Source organism: Sarcophilus harrisii, chromosome 3 (genome assembly GCF_902635505.1).
Source record: "Sarcophilus harrisii chromosome 3, mSarHar1.11, whole genome shotgun sequence".
NCBI classification, from domain to species: Eukaryota; Metazoa; Chordata; class Mammalia; order Dasyuromorphia; family Dasyuridae; genus Sarcophilus; species Sarcophilus harrisii.
The window spans coordinates 149,894,400-149,910,635 of record NC_045428.1 but is presented as its reverse complement, the minus strand read 5'-3'; the positions used below and the strand labels follow the sequence as shown (position 1 = coordinate 149,910,635).

General features: G+C 32.7%; 1 protein-coding gene across 2 annotated transcripts in view; it reads left to right on the top strand.

Annotated features, from left to right (window-relative positions):
* The window catches only part of NALCN (sodium leak channel, non-selective), a 476,168-nt gene that overhangs the window by 302,544 nt on the left and 157,388 nt on the right, over window positions 1-16,236 (top strand). The gene's annotated exons all lie outside the window — the stretch shown is intronic.

Genomic DNA, 16,236 nt, shown 5'->3' with positions numbered 1-16,236 from the left:
GTAGAGACACTCTCCTCAGTTTCATTATATTCTCTTCACAGCTGTAATTAAACCGGAGACAGAAAACTAAGACCTTAGGGTGCTATTTGTTAATTAGAAATCAGCACAATGTTTTCATGCTGTGTTCTCCTGAAAGGAGCACATGGGAGAAAAATGCATGATGGTAGGTGAAGGAATAGCTTGATAAAATGAAACATTAAAATCCATGAGAAATTCAATCCTGTCAGAAAAACAGAAATCACTTCACAATCTATTTCCATGGTAGGGGTAAATAAAGTTAGAAACTATTAACTAGGGAACATTGAAGAATATATTGCATAGCCCTGCATAACAGTATAATTTGCCTGTGTCAGTGAATGGGACCTCCATATCTTCAAGAAGCAGCCCTGAATACTAGTAACTTATGATTGATCTAGTACCATGCTTTTACTCCCATACTTGAGGGAAATGAAAAGTACAAATTCTGGACCTGACCTGCTTCCAAGACATAGGAGGTGATGTTTTGAAATGAAAAATACCTCTAAATTTAGAGTTAGCAAGAGCCTGGATTTGAATCTTGCCTCTCCCACTTACCGTTTATGTGACCAATGGACAAATTACATAGCCTCCTTTTTTTTCCCTTCAGTTTCCCCATCTATAACAAGGAAATAATTATTGCAGTAACTACTATATATAAAGCACTATGTTGATATTAGTTATTATGTCCTAAACCCTCTTTCTAACTCACTGATCACTTTAGAAAAATGTCACTTGAGTAGCAACTGTTTGCAAACTATATAGCTGAGGAGCTATAGAAATAGAAGAACGTGGGGAAATACATGTAGAAAATATTGTGGTATATAAAAGGAACACTGCAAATAGTGAAGTAATTTTTTTTAAATTTTAAAATCTTGACTTTCTTTTCCATAATATCTGTGGCAATAGTCCATGGCTAGCAACTATAGTGGCTTGCTAGAGTCAGCTCATACTAGAGAGTAAGAAGCAATTTCATGTAGGCATTTATACCTGGAAACTGTAAGCATTGTAAGTGAGGACTTGATTTATCATATCATTGATTTTCAAGACACAAGAAAGTGATGGGGAAAATGAATTCTGTTTAAATGTTAAAAGAATTAGACCAAGAAGCAGTCTCTCTCCATATCCCCTGGAATAGCCAAGCTTGGACATGTTTTTGAGCTCCAGTATTTTATGGATCTGTTCTTTTATTCAAAGTTACTATACTTTTCATTTTCATAGATAAATCACTACTTTCTATGCTTTATCAAAGAATAATATTTATGACCTATTAGTAGGAGAAAGTTATTATTATTTTACTCATATTATTTTCATTTCTTATCTAAGATACTTGAGATTGACTTTTTCAATGTGTAACTTCTTGCATATTAGCTGCTTAATCCATTTGTCTTCATTTTTGTCTTATTTTACTTTTTAAATTAGTGCCTCCTCTTCCTTCTCCTTGGTTTATTATCATTGTCATAAAACGTTATGCAGTAAAAGATGATTTGTTGTTATTAGGTTTAATAATTATGTGTATTTCTACAAGGATATGCTATACCATTATTTTTGCAACTTTACTTTTTAGATAAAACATGATAAGCTGGAAATCACAAGAGGCTAGTGGAGAGTATTAGGGAAAGTATGGCAAACAGAGTGATAGAACAGAATTGATCCTAGGCAAAACTGTGACATAGACAAAATAGCTTAGGCCATATGTTGATGTCACAATACCAGTATTTAAGTTTCTGCTTTGCCATTGACTTGTAAACATTAGAATTAAGGTAATTTTCCCCTTGGCTTTGCTGGGCTCAGGTAAAAGTTCTTAACCTGGGTTGGTGAACTTATTTTTTAAGAATATTTTGATCACTGTTTTTCCATAAAATTTCTTTCCTTTTTAATCCTTTGTAACTAATTTTAAGTATTTAAAAACTTTTTTTCTGAGAAGTGTTTTGCCAGCTTGCCCAAAGGAACCATGATGCAAACAAAACAAAACCAAAAAATTAATAACCCCTGAAATACAGAATCATTGAAAAAAAGTAACATAATTAATAACTTTGCTAAAGTAACAAAATTTAAAATAAATCCACAACATTCAAGACTTTATGTACTTAACAAAATTTGGGGAAAAGAGAAAGGATAAAAAATTTCATTTAGCATAATAACAAAGTATTAATGATTTCAGAATCAATCTGTCTACCAAGCCACACAGGATCACAGATTTACAATTGGAAAGGAATTTAGAGCTCATTAAGTTTTATGCTCTTGTTTGACTAAGTTAAGGAAACTGTTTTTATGATTTGCCTATTGACAGACAATCAGCAAGTGTATGAGATGAGATGAACATAGATTTTTCTTACTCAAGAAATAGCTCTCAGTTCTTTTCATCATGCTTCCTCACTGTAAATACAACAGGGAAATATTTTTATAGACATAAAAGAAAAAGTAGTAATTGAAGAGATAGTCAATGTTGGTGATAAGGTCATAATCAAACCCATGATCCTACCCAAATTTCTAGCTTGACTTGGGTTTTTCTTTTTTTTTTTTTTTTACTTATCAGATTACTAAGAGGACAATTTTCAAGAATTTGACTTAATAGCAAATTTTTAAATGAGGAGGAAAAGGAAGGGTTTATATGGTTTATATGGTGCTCATTACATGTCATTGTACTAGGTGCCTTACAAATAGTATGATATTTGATTTTCATAATAATACTAGGCAATAAATACTGTCATTATTCCCATTTGAAAGATGAGGAAACTGAGGGAAAAAGAAATTAACTGACTGGCCTATCATCACACAAATCAGGTCAGAGATCTAATTTGAACTGGATTTCCTGGGCCAATGTTCTATTCAGTATTCTACCAGATGCCTCTAATAAATAATAATACAGTCATTTAGAGACATAAAAGATGAAAAATAATGTAAAATATTTTGTGGATGGGAGAAGAAATCTGTAATTCCAGTTAGCATAAGAATTTCCCTGTGAGGAAAATCCCTCTGTTAGTAAAGATACATACCTACTTTACATCCAGAGTGTTCATAATGAAAGATGGTGAAGATACTATTGGAAAACATGATTCAGGAGTAATAAATGAGAGAAAGTTTTGAAGACTATAAACATAAATAGATGATTCAAAAAAAGAATCAAGAATAACAGAAATGGTGAGCTGAAAATAATATATAGAGTGAAATTTACACTCTATATGATATTACAAACTATATGATAGTTTACAAAAAAATAGCTTTTTACCAGTGCAGTCATTTCTGTATCAATTAGCTATATAGAAAAAGTTCACCAGCTTGCTAGAGCCAAAATCAAAATTAATAATATTAGATTAAATTTGAAGAAAAAATGGAGAGCTACATTATTTGAGACAACTCAAATTTGATGTTTTTTAAAAACTTAGTGACATTAAAAATTGGGGAATGCATAAAAGAGTAAACATTGACATAGAATACCATCTGTGTCAGATGATATTTAATGAATTTTATTGAATTTAATGAATTTAAACTGAAGTAATAAATTGGCACAGACGAAAGCAAAAGCACTTAAAACCACATTAGTCAGCAAAATCTTGATCCTCTTTAAGACTATGAGTCCTTAAAAAGAGAAACTATTTTCTCCCTTCCCTTTTAGCCCCAACACTTAGCACAGTGCCTAGCACATAGTAGACACTTAATAAATAGACACTTAATAAATACTTGTTGACTTACTGGTAAATAGAAAAATATAATAGCCACAAGTTATATTAACTTAGAATAGAAATTTATTTGAAAAAATCTTAAGGTGGAAAAGTATGAACAGTATCACATTATGAGGAGTAAAAGAGCAAGAAGCAGTCAAAGACAAAAATTAATATATGGATCCCAAATAAGCCAGATCATGTAAAGAATATTTAAGGATGAAAACTGAAAGAACAACAAAGAGATAAAAAATGAAGAAGCCTGGTCAAGGTTTCTTCACACAAACCCTCCACCCCCAAATCAACATTTTTTTCTATCAATGGTATTTAAAATGCCACATTGGACTCTACCATCATCACAGTTACTTTTCTGCTACAAAAAAACAAGAAAAAAAAGAAATGTATCTGGACAGATAAAATGGGAAGAACTACTGTATTATTCATAAAAGACAACAAAATCTTGAGAATATAAAAAATTCAGTTCTCAAGACTTAAGATATAGAAGACACCAAACATAGGGGGAAAGTGTGGGATATTATTACCAAAAAAGGGTACTGAAAAATGTCAATAATTACTAAACAATATAATTATATTTTGACCTCAATGCTATTCAATAGAGCTATAAAGAGAGATAATTATTCCCATGATTGGGAGAATGCACTCTTTATGCAGACTACTTGACTATTCACATAGCTTGAATGATGTGAAAATCAACAATTTTCTTCTTTTAGATGAGATGGAGTATTACTAGCTTTTCAAACTACAATGCAATTGATCTTTCTTTAATGTGTTGTCTCCTCTCCTTGAGATGTGAGCTGGAGAACAAAGCTTTTTCTATGGCCTTTTTCTGTTTATATCCCAAATGTTTAGTGAACAGTACTTCGTATCAAATGAACGAGAAAGCATTCATTTATTCATCTCAACAAAATTGTATTTGTTTCAAGAGCGTATTTGATGAAGACACACAAAGGAAACATGCAGGCTTTTGTAAATTATAGTCTATGTCACATCAAATTTTAAGTCACACAACTACTTGAATATATAATTCCACTGTATTTTAGTTTATTAACCCTGTAATATTTTGTAATTGGTATCTGGAACTGAAGGGAGGAGGAATTGGAGCTGTAATTTTGTTGCCACAAGGAAATTTCTTCCATCAATAAGGATCTCTGCTATATCTTATCTTCAAAAGTTGATCCAGGTACTGAGAGATTGAATAATTTACTGAGGATCATATAGACAACATATGTCTAAGTCAGAGTATGAGCTGATATGTTACTAACTCCAGGGCCAAATTTTGATCTTTTTGCTAGTGTGGGGTTTATTAGTAATTGCCTTATTAAGTTTTATAATACGTTTATTTTTATTTATAATTATTTACATTAATTTTATAATATTCATAATTATTACTATACCATGGTTGCTTCTCCTACGTAGTATTATAAATGAATATAATTCTGGATATCCAACCAATAATCAATTCTTCAGCAATTGATGATTAATCTTGATTCAAAGTATTGAAATTAATGGTACCAAAGTGAGCTGGTTGATTTTTTTGGTAGCATCCCATTTATAAGATTTTTTCCAAAAGAAGTCATCTGAATGTATAATTTGAAGATTATAACCTTGGGCTACTTATTAGTCATTTTGATCCCTATTTCATGATGGCGTCTTTGAGTTTTAACATGTATTAAATTTAAACCCTTTTGCAAGTATTTATTTCCTTCCTGTTAACTATTTTAACAACCATAAATAATCATGTTTAAGCAAAAAGATAATTGTCATCCACTCTGGCCAGTGGTGCCATCTGACTGTGTGTGTTCCTGATTCAATTTTTCAGGGCCAGACATGTGCCAAATGGCAAAACATGTTTTCCTACAGCTTGTACTGGAACAAAAAGCAGCATGTCATCTCATCGTCCCCTGGAGGGTACCAATTTGTCAGCCTAGAATAAAAATTAAACTCAGGATGCACAGTGAATGCATATTCCATAAGCATTATTTAGCACTCTTTTTGGACCACCCTCATATCAAATGGCTTGTTTTCTCTCTGTTTTTGTCTTCTCACATTGTCCTTTAATTAAGTTTGATAATATGCTCCCCGTTCTCAAACCAATTCTGTCTATGATTGGTGAATATAGAATGCATATAACTTTTACCACATGAAAGAAACACTAGGTTCGTGTGTAATTTCCCTTATAATGATTTCAAAGAAAAAAATTTGATGAGAATGCTTAAATATAAATAATTTAGCAGGCATTAAAATAGTCTTATTACCTTTTAAGTGCAAATATCAAAGGAATGAAATCCTAACATAGCTTATACAGTATCCATGTACTGAAAATATATATTCATTGGCCAAAATGCAGCATAGTCCAGTGTGAATTATATAATTTGATGTTTTTAAAAGTCACTGATAGTGTATCCCTGTTGAAAATATCCTAATTTATATTGTTGTGATTAAATTCATCCTATTAAAAAGATGGAAATTGTTTCTAGCCACAGGCTGCAAGATAATATAGAGTAGGACATGATTGTAAATGACAAAACAAAACAAAACCGATTATAGTCTGCTGGCCAGACTCCTGCTGAGTTTCAGGCATAAGCTTCAAATTAAACAAAACTAGCACTTATTAATAAAGTTCACACTTGAAAAAGGAAATAAGATTAAAGATGACATTTCAGCTAAAGGGCCATCTTTAGGATATGTGGAGAGATGAACATGGGTGGAACCACAGAGTAGATGCAAGCTATTAAAAAAAAAAAAAAAAAGAAAATGGAAAATGAAAATTGAAAGAAAGGGGAAGAGGGCATGACTGTATGTTGAGTTCAAATGTAAAGTAGGTCATGATACTAGGGAAACAAGCCAGAGGAAGGTTAAGAATGGAGAAAGGCACTTTAAAAGCAATGAAGCAAAACATAAAAATAAATGACAACTTTCAGTAACTTGAGCAGTGAGTTGTACTAAGCCTAAAAGTGATACTCTATGCAGACAAAAATGTCTATTGAGCAAAGTGAGAGGGAGAGAGTTCACAACAGAATCTCAAGCATCTAGGATGATAGACTTTGAAACTGAGACCTGAATTTAAAAAAAAAAAAACGCTAAGAACTCTTAATCTATTCCTATCCCCATTTTTTTGAAGATCAGATTCTCTTATAAATAAATTGGAAGAGCATAGGATAGTTTACCTCTCAGACCTGTGGAAGAGGAAGGAATTTATGACCAAAAAAGAACTAGAGATCACTATTGACTACAAAATAGAAATTTTTGATTATATCAAATTGAAAAGTTTTTGTACAAACGAAACTAACGCAGGCAAGATTAGAAGGGAAACAATAAACTGGGAAAACATTTTTTACAGTCAAAGATTCTGATAAAGGACTCATTTCCAAAATATATAGAGAATTGACTCTAATTTATAAGAAATTAAGCCATTCTCCAATTGATAGATGGTCAAAGGATATTAACAGATAATTTTCAGATGATGAAATTGAAACTATTACCACTCATATGAAAGAGTGTTCCAAATCACTATTGATCAGAGAAATGCAAATTAAGACAACTCTGAGATACCACTACACACCTGTCAAATTGGCTAGAATGACAGGGAAAGATAACACAGAATGTTGGAGGGGATGTGGGAAAACAGGGACATTGATACATTATTGGTGGAATTGTGAACACATCCAGCCATTCTGGAGAGCAATTTAGAACTATGCTCAAAAAGTTATCAAACTGTGCATACCCTTTGATCCAGTAGTATTTCTACTGGGCTTATATCCCAAAGAGATATTAAAGAAGGGAAAGGGACCTGTATGTGCCAAAATGTTTGTGGCAGCCCTCTTTGTAGTGGCTAGAAGCTGGAAAATGAATGGATGCCCATCAATTGGAGAATGGTTGGGTAAATTGTGGTATATGAATGTTATAGATTATTATTGTTCTGTAAGAAATGACCAGCAGGATGAATACAGAGAGGATTGGCGAGACTTACATGAACTGATGCTGAGTGAAATGAGCAGAACCAAGAGATCATTATATACCTCAACAATGATACTGTATGAGATTGTATTCTGATGAAAGTGGATTTCTTCGACAAAGAGACAATCTAAGTTAGTTTCAATTGATCAAGGATGGACAGAAGCAGCTACACCCAAAGAAAGAACACTAGGAAATGAATATAAACTGCTTGCATTTTTGTTCTTCTTCCCGGGTTATTTATACCTTCTAAATCCAATTCTCCCTGAGCAACAAGAGAATTGTTCGGTTCTGCACACATATATTGTATCCAAAATCTACTGTAACCTATTTAACATGTATAGGACTGCTTGCCATCTGGGGGAGGGGGTGGAGGGAGGGAGGGGAAAAATCGGAACAGAAGTGAGTGCAAGGGATAATGTTGTAAAAAAAAAATTACCCTGGCATGGGTTCTGTCAATAAAAAGTTATTTAAAAAAAAAAGATGAGCATTCTCAGCCTTAAAAAGACATAATGGACTTGCTCAGGTCACAGAGGTTATAAATGTGCCACAGCTAGAATTTGGCTCCCAGTCCCACCCTTATCCCTTTGCCTCTTGAGGCTTAATGATAATAATTTACAAGTGTGTGGGACTTTTAGGCCAGCAAAGAGCTTTTCCTCCCAAAAGCCCTGGGAAGGAAAACATCCTCATTTTAAACAAGAAATTCAAATAAATGAAATGAAATTTTCTCCTGGTTACATGAAGTGTCAGAGCTATCCTGATCTGAATCTCAGGGTCCTTGACACTGCACTTAATGCTGTTTCTGTCCAATTAAACCATTAGTCATAAATTTGTTATGAAGAAGTAAGTATATTTTTTTGTTGTTGGATTTGCTGAGTCTGAAACATCTAAGGAGAAATGATCATATTAACTTCCTTTTAGATGTAAAATGGCCCAATGAACACAGTAATCAGGGAAAAAAATCCCTTCAAGTTCCATTTTAGATATTTACTCCTTGTGTAGACCTAGTCAAATCCCTTCTCCTCTCTGAAACTCAATTTCCCCAACTATAAAATGAAGCAGTTGAAATGAATACTTCTAAGATCCTTTAAATCTCTAAATCAATGATCTTCCTGTAGCATTGTGGATGTTTGGTCTGTACTAGTGATTCAACTTCTTGGCACCCTAAACATAAAACTAAGGCTGTAACTTGGCAGAGCAGTTGTCTTTTTGTGATAGTGAAACTATGCAGTATTAACTATGTTATTAAATTTTATGGCACTAAAACTGCACATTATTAACTGCAATCTTTTTCATAAGATCATAGCATTTTGAGCTAAAATGCATAAGGTCATCAAACTCATTTTTCATATTATAGACCCCCTATATACCAATGTATGTAAATAAACAGTGTATATATACAGTGTCAACGTTGTATGTCATTATTTTCCCCAGGTTTTGTGAATATCTCCAAGGAAAACTTTCCAAAGATAGAATCAGAGCCCTATCTTCTGAATTTTCCTCTTTAATTTGAAATGCATTTTTAGGCTTAGATTTTCAAAATTTCCAAAAAAAAAAAACTTGTGAAAAAGCATGGGGGAAATTATTAGTGGTTTGGGGATAGAACTAAAGATTATATGCAGCATTTTAAATGAATATTAAGAAGTTTTGCATGTAGAAGGAATATTTTTTCCTAAAGTAGCAGAGGCTATTATAATATTCTGTGAGGTAATAATGTAGTTTCAGAAATAAAAAATGTTATAAGCTCTATCACAGGGCAGGGTGACCGAATAATTTAGAGTTGGCAAATTATAATGAATAAAGTGTTTCATCTTAGTAATGATTCATTATGAACTTCTCAAAAATTGGTATGGTATAAAACTCTTAAAAGTTCCCTACTACAGTAATATACTTTTTGGTACACATCCTTCAGGTACATTTAGTAGCTAATGAACTATTTTGGCACAAGATGTGGCCATTTTGAAAAAAAGCATATTGAATAATAATACATAATAAATATTTATAGATCATTTTTCTTATTATCTTAGATTGTTCGTATGCATTGCTACTATTTTTTCAAAGGAAATTGTGATTTGCATTAACAGCATCCAGTTATTTCTGATTTGATTGATTCTTTTACACATTCCCTGTGTATTAAGATGAGATAAAAAAAAAAAAATGAATTTAAGTCCTAGCATAGCTGTAAGTAGGGTGGGGCCCTACAGCATTTTCCTCAAGATGCTAAATTTACAGGTTAATGGATTTTGAAGACCCTGACAGTATTTGCAGTTATAAAAGCAACATAACTCGTCAACCAATTAGAAAGAATAGTGAAAATAGTATTCTATTGGATGACACTATGTCTCCTCTCTCCCTGTTCTTTGCTTCTACTCCACAAGAGCTACAACAGGAGCCTTATGTTTCTATCCTTGAGATTTTGTGCACTCCTTTTCTACTCAATTGAGGATGCTTTTTATGCTGCTTTTCTTTGTTTTTATTTTGACTCTTATTTAAAATTTTATTTTACCAATTACATGTAAAAACAATTTTAACATTCTCTTTCTCCAAATTTTGAGTTCCAGATTCTCTCCCTTCATCTATCCTTCTCCCCCCACTGAGAAAGTAAGCAATTTGACATAGATTATATATGGATCAAGTGAAACACATTTCAATCTAAAACATTCTGTGAAAGAAAACAAAGACAAAAAATACCAAGAAAAATAAAATAAAGAAAAAGTATCTTTTATCAGCATTAAGACTCTACCAGTTCTTTCTCTGGAGATGATTACCATCTTTCATTATAAGTCCTACAAAATTGTTTTAGATCATCATATTGCTAAGGATAACTAAGTTGGTCATCATAGAGCACCATACAATATTATTGTTAGTGTGTACAGTGTTCTCCCGGTTCTTCTCATTTCACTTTGCATCAATATATGTAAGTCCAGGATTTTCTGAGAGCATTCTGCTCATGATTTCTTTAAGTACAATAGAATTCCATCACTGTTGTTTTATATGTGTGTGTGTCTGTGTGTGTGTGCGTACACATGTGCGTGTATAAAACAACTTTTTCAGCCATTCCCTAATTGATAAACATCCTCTCAAATTTCAATTATTTTAGTATACACAGTACTTTTTGTTTTTCATCTTTGTGATATAAACCTAGTAGTGGTATTGTTTGGTCAAAGAGTATGCAAGATTTTATAGCCTATTAAGTATAGTTGCAAATTGTTCTCCAGAATGACTGAATCAGTATACAGCTTCACCAAAAAACACATTAGTGTGTTACTTTTCCCACAGCCCCTCAACAGTTGTCATTTTCCTTTTCTATCATATTAGCCAATCTGACAAGTGGGAAATAGCTCAGAGTTGTTTTAATTTGCATTGCTCTCATAAATAGTGAGTTATAGCATTTTTCACATGAGTTTAGATAACATTTTGACTTTGACTTTTACCTCAGTCCAAAAATAAAAGCCCTCTGTTCTATTAGCTCTCCCTTCTGCCACTCCCTTCCTACTTTCCCATATGATAAGACAAATATCAACACCCAACTGAGTGTGTATGTTATTCCCTCTAGAGAATAAGGTTTACCCATTCACCTCCTTTCCCCTATCTTTATCTCCATTGTAAAATCTCTTTCAGGGTTCTTTTATGTCAGAGAATTTATCCCATTCTACCTCTCCCTTTCCCCTTCTCCCAGTGCATTCTTATTTCTCAGCCCTTAATTTTATTTTTTACATGATCATATCATTACATCCAGCTCACACCTTTGTTTTCTGTCTGTATATACTACTTCTAACTGTCCAGTAATGAGAAAGTATTTGAGTTATAAATATCATTTTCCCATGTTGGAATATAAACAGTTTAACATTACCGAATCCTTTATGGTTTTTCATTCCTGATTTACATTTTCATGCTTCTATTACATCTTGTATTTGAAAGTCAAATTTTCTATTCATCTCTGGTCTTTTTCATCAGGAATGCTTGAAAATCCTCTATTTCACTGAATATCCATTTTCCTGCTGAAGTATTTGCTGGGTAGCTGATTCTTGGTTGTAATCCTAGCTTCTTTGCTTTCTGGAATGTCATATTCCAAGTCCTCTAGTCCTTTAAAGTAGAAGCTGTTAAATCCTGTGTTATTCTGACCATGTCTCCCCATACTTGAATTGTTTCTTTCTAGATACTTGCAATAATTTCTCCTTGACCCAATTCTGTAATTTGATTATAATATTCCTGGGCATTTTCATTTTAGGAGTTCTTTTAGGAGGTAATTTGTGGATTCTTTCCATTTATATTTTATCTTTTGGTTATAGGATACCTAGGAAATAGGATACCAGGTTGTAGGATATCAGGTCAGTTTTCCTTGATAATCTCATATAGTCCAAATAATTCTGAAATTATCTATCCTAAATATATTTTCTAGGGCAATTATTTTTTCCAATGGGATATTTCACATTGTCTTCTATTTTTCATTCTTTTGATTTTGTTTGATTCTTTCTTTCTTTCTTTTTTCATGCTGAGGCAATTGGAGTTAAATGACTTGTTCAGGGTCACACAGCTAGAAAGTATTGAATTCACATGTTCATGACTTCAGGGCTGCTGTTCTATACACTGCACCACTTAGCTGCCTGATTATTTCTTGATGTATCATAAAGTCATTAGCTTCCCCTTGCCCAATTCTAACTTTTAAGGAATTTTTTTCAGTGAGTCTATGTTCCTATTTTTCTATTTGTTCACTTCTACTTTTTAGGGAGTTGTCTTCAGTGAATTTTTTATCTCTTTTTCCATTTAGCCAATTTTGGTTTTGAAGTTGTTTTTCTCTTCTTTTCATTTATTAGATTTTTGTTGCTTTTTTTTTTTTACCATTTGGCCTATTCTGGTTTTTAAATATTATTTTTTTCAGAATTTATTGTGCCTCTTCACCAAGTTGTTTATGCTTTGCCATTATTTTTTGTTTCATTTTCATTGCTCTTCTCAATTTTTTCTTTACCTTTCGAACTTGCTTTTTAAAACCCTTCTCAGCTCTTCCCTGCTGAGATGAATTCATATTTATCTTGAGTAGGATGCAGGAAATGTGACTGTTGTCATCTTCTGAGTCTGTTTTGTGATATTCTTTGTCACTATAGTAAATTTCTATGATCAGAATTTTTTCTGTTGTTTTTTGCATTTTCTAATCTATATCCTAACTTTTAACTTCATGCTAAAGTGGGGCTCTGCTTCCCAAGTGGAGGGGGTACGGTTCTAAGCATCATTTTGTTTTGTGCAGCTGTTTTCAGTGTTAATTGTAGAAACCTGTAAATCTTTGGTTCTCCCAAGGTGATATAATCTCTTCTGTACTATGCACTAGTTTTTGAATTACCATAGGTACTTTTTTTCATTCCTGGAGCTGTGACCAAGGTCCTTGTGGTTGCAAACTCTAATGTGTTAGTATTCCTCCTCATACTGGGACTAAGATCTGGGACTGTAACCCAGATTCAAGTAGAATCTTGCCCATTGTTTTAGCAAAAAGAGACCTGTTGAATTAAAAAAAAATACTCATTAATGCTACTGGACATGTGGTCCCTCCTGATATTGCCAACCATCCTCACCATCATTCTCACCCACAGAATTGAATTGAATTCAATTCAATTCACCCAACACTTACTAAATGACTTCTATGTGGGAAGATCTGTGCCAGAACTGAGAAAACAAAAACAAAATGTTAAATAGTCCCCTCCCCCAAAAAAATATGAATGAAAAATAGATTACTCAAATGGAAAAGAAACAAAGTTGAACTGGATACTCTACATATTTCTGATGTCTAAAATCACTATTCTTTTTTTATTTTTATAATAGTTTTTTATATTTCAAAATACATGCAAAGGTAGTTGTCAACATTCACCCTTGAAAAACCTTATATTCCATATTTTTCTCGCTCCCTCCTACCCCCCTCCTCTAGACAGCAAATAGCCCAATATAGTTTGAACATGTTCAATTCTTATAACCACATTTCCACATACATCATGCTGCACAAGAAAAATCAGATCAAAAAAGAAAAAAACATCAACAAGCAAACAGCAAAAGAAAAAAGTAAAAGTATTATACTGTGATCAGCAGTCTTATAATAATGTCATTGTAGTTCTTCTACCAGACCTCTCTAGTCTTCAGTTAGTCAACCAATAAACCTGAAGTTCCTGCTATGTTCCAGGTACTGTCCTAAGTGCTAGGGAGCAAAAGGAGACAAAAAATGTCCTCCATCATAAAGGAGCTTTCAGTCTATTGTGTTAGATGTTGTATAGTCTCTGCACAATATATGTGTGATTTTACTCCCTGCCAGTCTTACATTGCCAGCTTAGCATATTTATCTTATGGTAGGATCATTCCCAAACATGATGACCATGAGAATGAAATTCTTCTTCTACTTTTCTAGCTTCAAATGCGGTCTTCTCTTCCTCATAAAAAAAGGAGTTCTTTTAACATAAAGCTTAAGTTCCCTGAAAAAAAAAAGCAAAGCCCCAAGACACATAATCATCAAATATTATGTATATGGAATTAGGGGAGAAGGAAATGTTTTTCAACATTCATTTTTAAAATTGAATTCCAATTTTTTTTCTCCTTCTGCCTCTCCCTTCCACATTGGTAAGACTATAATTTGATACAGGTTATATATGTGTAGTCATGCAAAACATATTTCTATATTAGTCATGCTATAAAAGAAATCATGGATCAAAGTAAACAAAAACAATAAAAAATGTGCTTTGATTTGCATTCAGACTCCATTAGTGTTTTTCTCTGGAGAGGGAAAATATTTCTCATCCTAAATTCTTTAGAGTTGTCTTGGGTCATTGATTGCTCAGAATAGCTAGGCCATTCACAGTAGATCATTTTATAATCGCTGCTACTGGTTACAGTATTCTGGTTTTATTCATTACATTTTGCATCTGTTAATGTTAGATTTTCAGATTTTTCTTTGAGCATTACTTCTTATAGCACCATAATATTTTGTCATAATCATATACCACAGAATTTTTCACCATCCCCCAATTGATGGGTAACCCTTCAATTTCTAATATTTTTCCACTTAAAAAGAGCTGATATAACTATTTGGGCATGTTCCAAATTGCTCTGCATAATGGTAGAATCAATTCACAACTCCTTCAACTGCATTAGTGTTAATTTTCCCACAATCCCGCCAATATTTATCATTCCCTTTTTCTGTCATCCTAGCTAATCTGATAGGTATGAGGTAATACCTCAGAGTTGTTTTAATTTGCATTTCTCCTAGTTTTGATTAAATTATCTGAAAACTGTTTATATTTTTTGATCATGTGTCAATTGAAGAATGGTTTTTATATGTATAAATTTACTCATTTCTCTATGAAGAGAGCTAAGACCTTTGTTAGAGAAATATGCATCAAAATTTTTTCACAGTTATTATTGCTAACAATTCTCTTCATCCTGTCCCCACATCTATTCTCTTTTTCCTTTCACCCTGTCCCTCCTCAAAAGTATTTTGCTTCTAACTAATACCCCCCCAAAAAAAGATGCCCTTCTATGAATATCTTGCCTCTCTCTCTCTCTCTCTCTCTCTCTCTCTCTCTCTCTCTCTCTCTCTCTCTCTCTTTCTCCTTTTTTCTAACTGCCTAATAATGAGAGAGTTTTTTGAGTTATGTCATTTTCTCATATAGGAATGCAGTTTTAACCTTATTAATTCCCTAATGATTTCCATTTATTTTTTACTTTTTTATGCTTCTCTTGAGTCTTTTGTTTAGAAGCCAGATTTTTTCTTCCCTTCTAGTCTTTTCATCAAGAAAGTCTAGAATTACATTGAATATTTATTTTCCCCTGAAGTCAGTTTACTATATAAATGATTTTTGGGTTATAATCTTAACTCCTTTGTTCTTCAGAATATCATATTCCAATCCTTTTCTATCCTTTTACGTAGAAGCTGCTAAATCTAGTGTTATCCTAACTGTGGTACCATGACACTTGAATAGTTTTTCTGGATGCTTGCAATATTTTCTTCTCGACCTGGGAGTTCTAGAATTTGAATTCCTTAGAGTTTTTATCTTGGGATCTCTTTCAGGAAATGATTAATGTATTCTTTCAATTTTTATTTTACCCTATGTTTCTAGAATATCAAGGCAGTTTTCCTTGATAATTTCTTGAAAGATGATGTCTGTTTTTTTTTTTTTTTTTTGATCATGACTTTGAGGAAGTCCAATAATTTTTTTTAAATGATCATTCCTAGATCTATTTTCCAGGTTGGTTGTTTTCCAGGGATATTTTTCACATTTTGTTCACTCTTTTGATTTTATTTGATTATTTCTTGATCTCATAGAGTCATTATCTTCCACATACCCAAGTCTGATTTTTAAGGAACTGTTTTATTCAATGAGTTCTTCTATCTTTTCATTCCATTTGGCCAATTATGTTTTTTAATAAATTCTTTTTTTTTCAATGAATTTTGAGGCTCTCCTTCCATTTGTCCAAGTCTGCTTTTCAAGGCATTTTTCTCCTCATTTACATTTTTGTACCTGTTTTATCATATTCTTATGCCTCCTTTATCAAACTGCTGACTCTTTTCATGGTTTTTCTGAGCTGGATCCTCATATGACCAAAG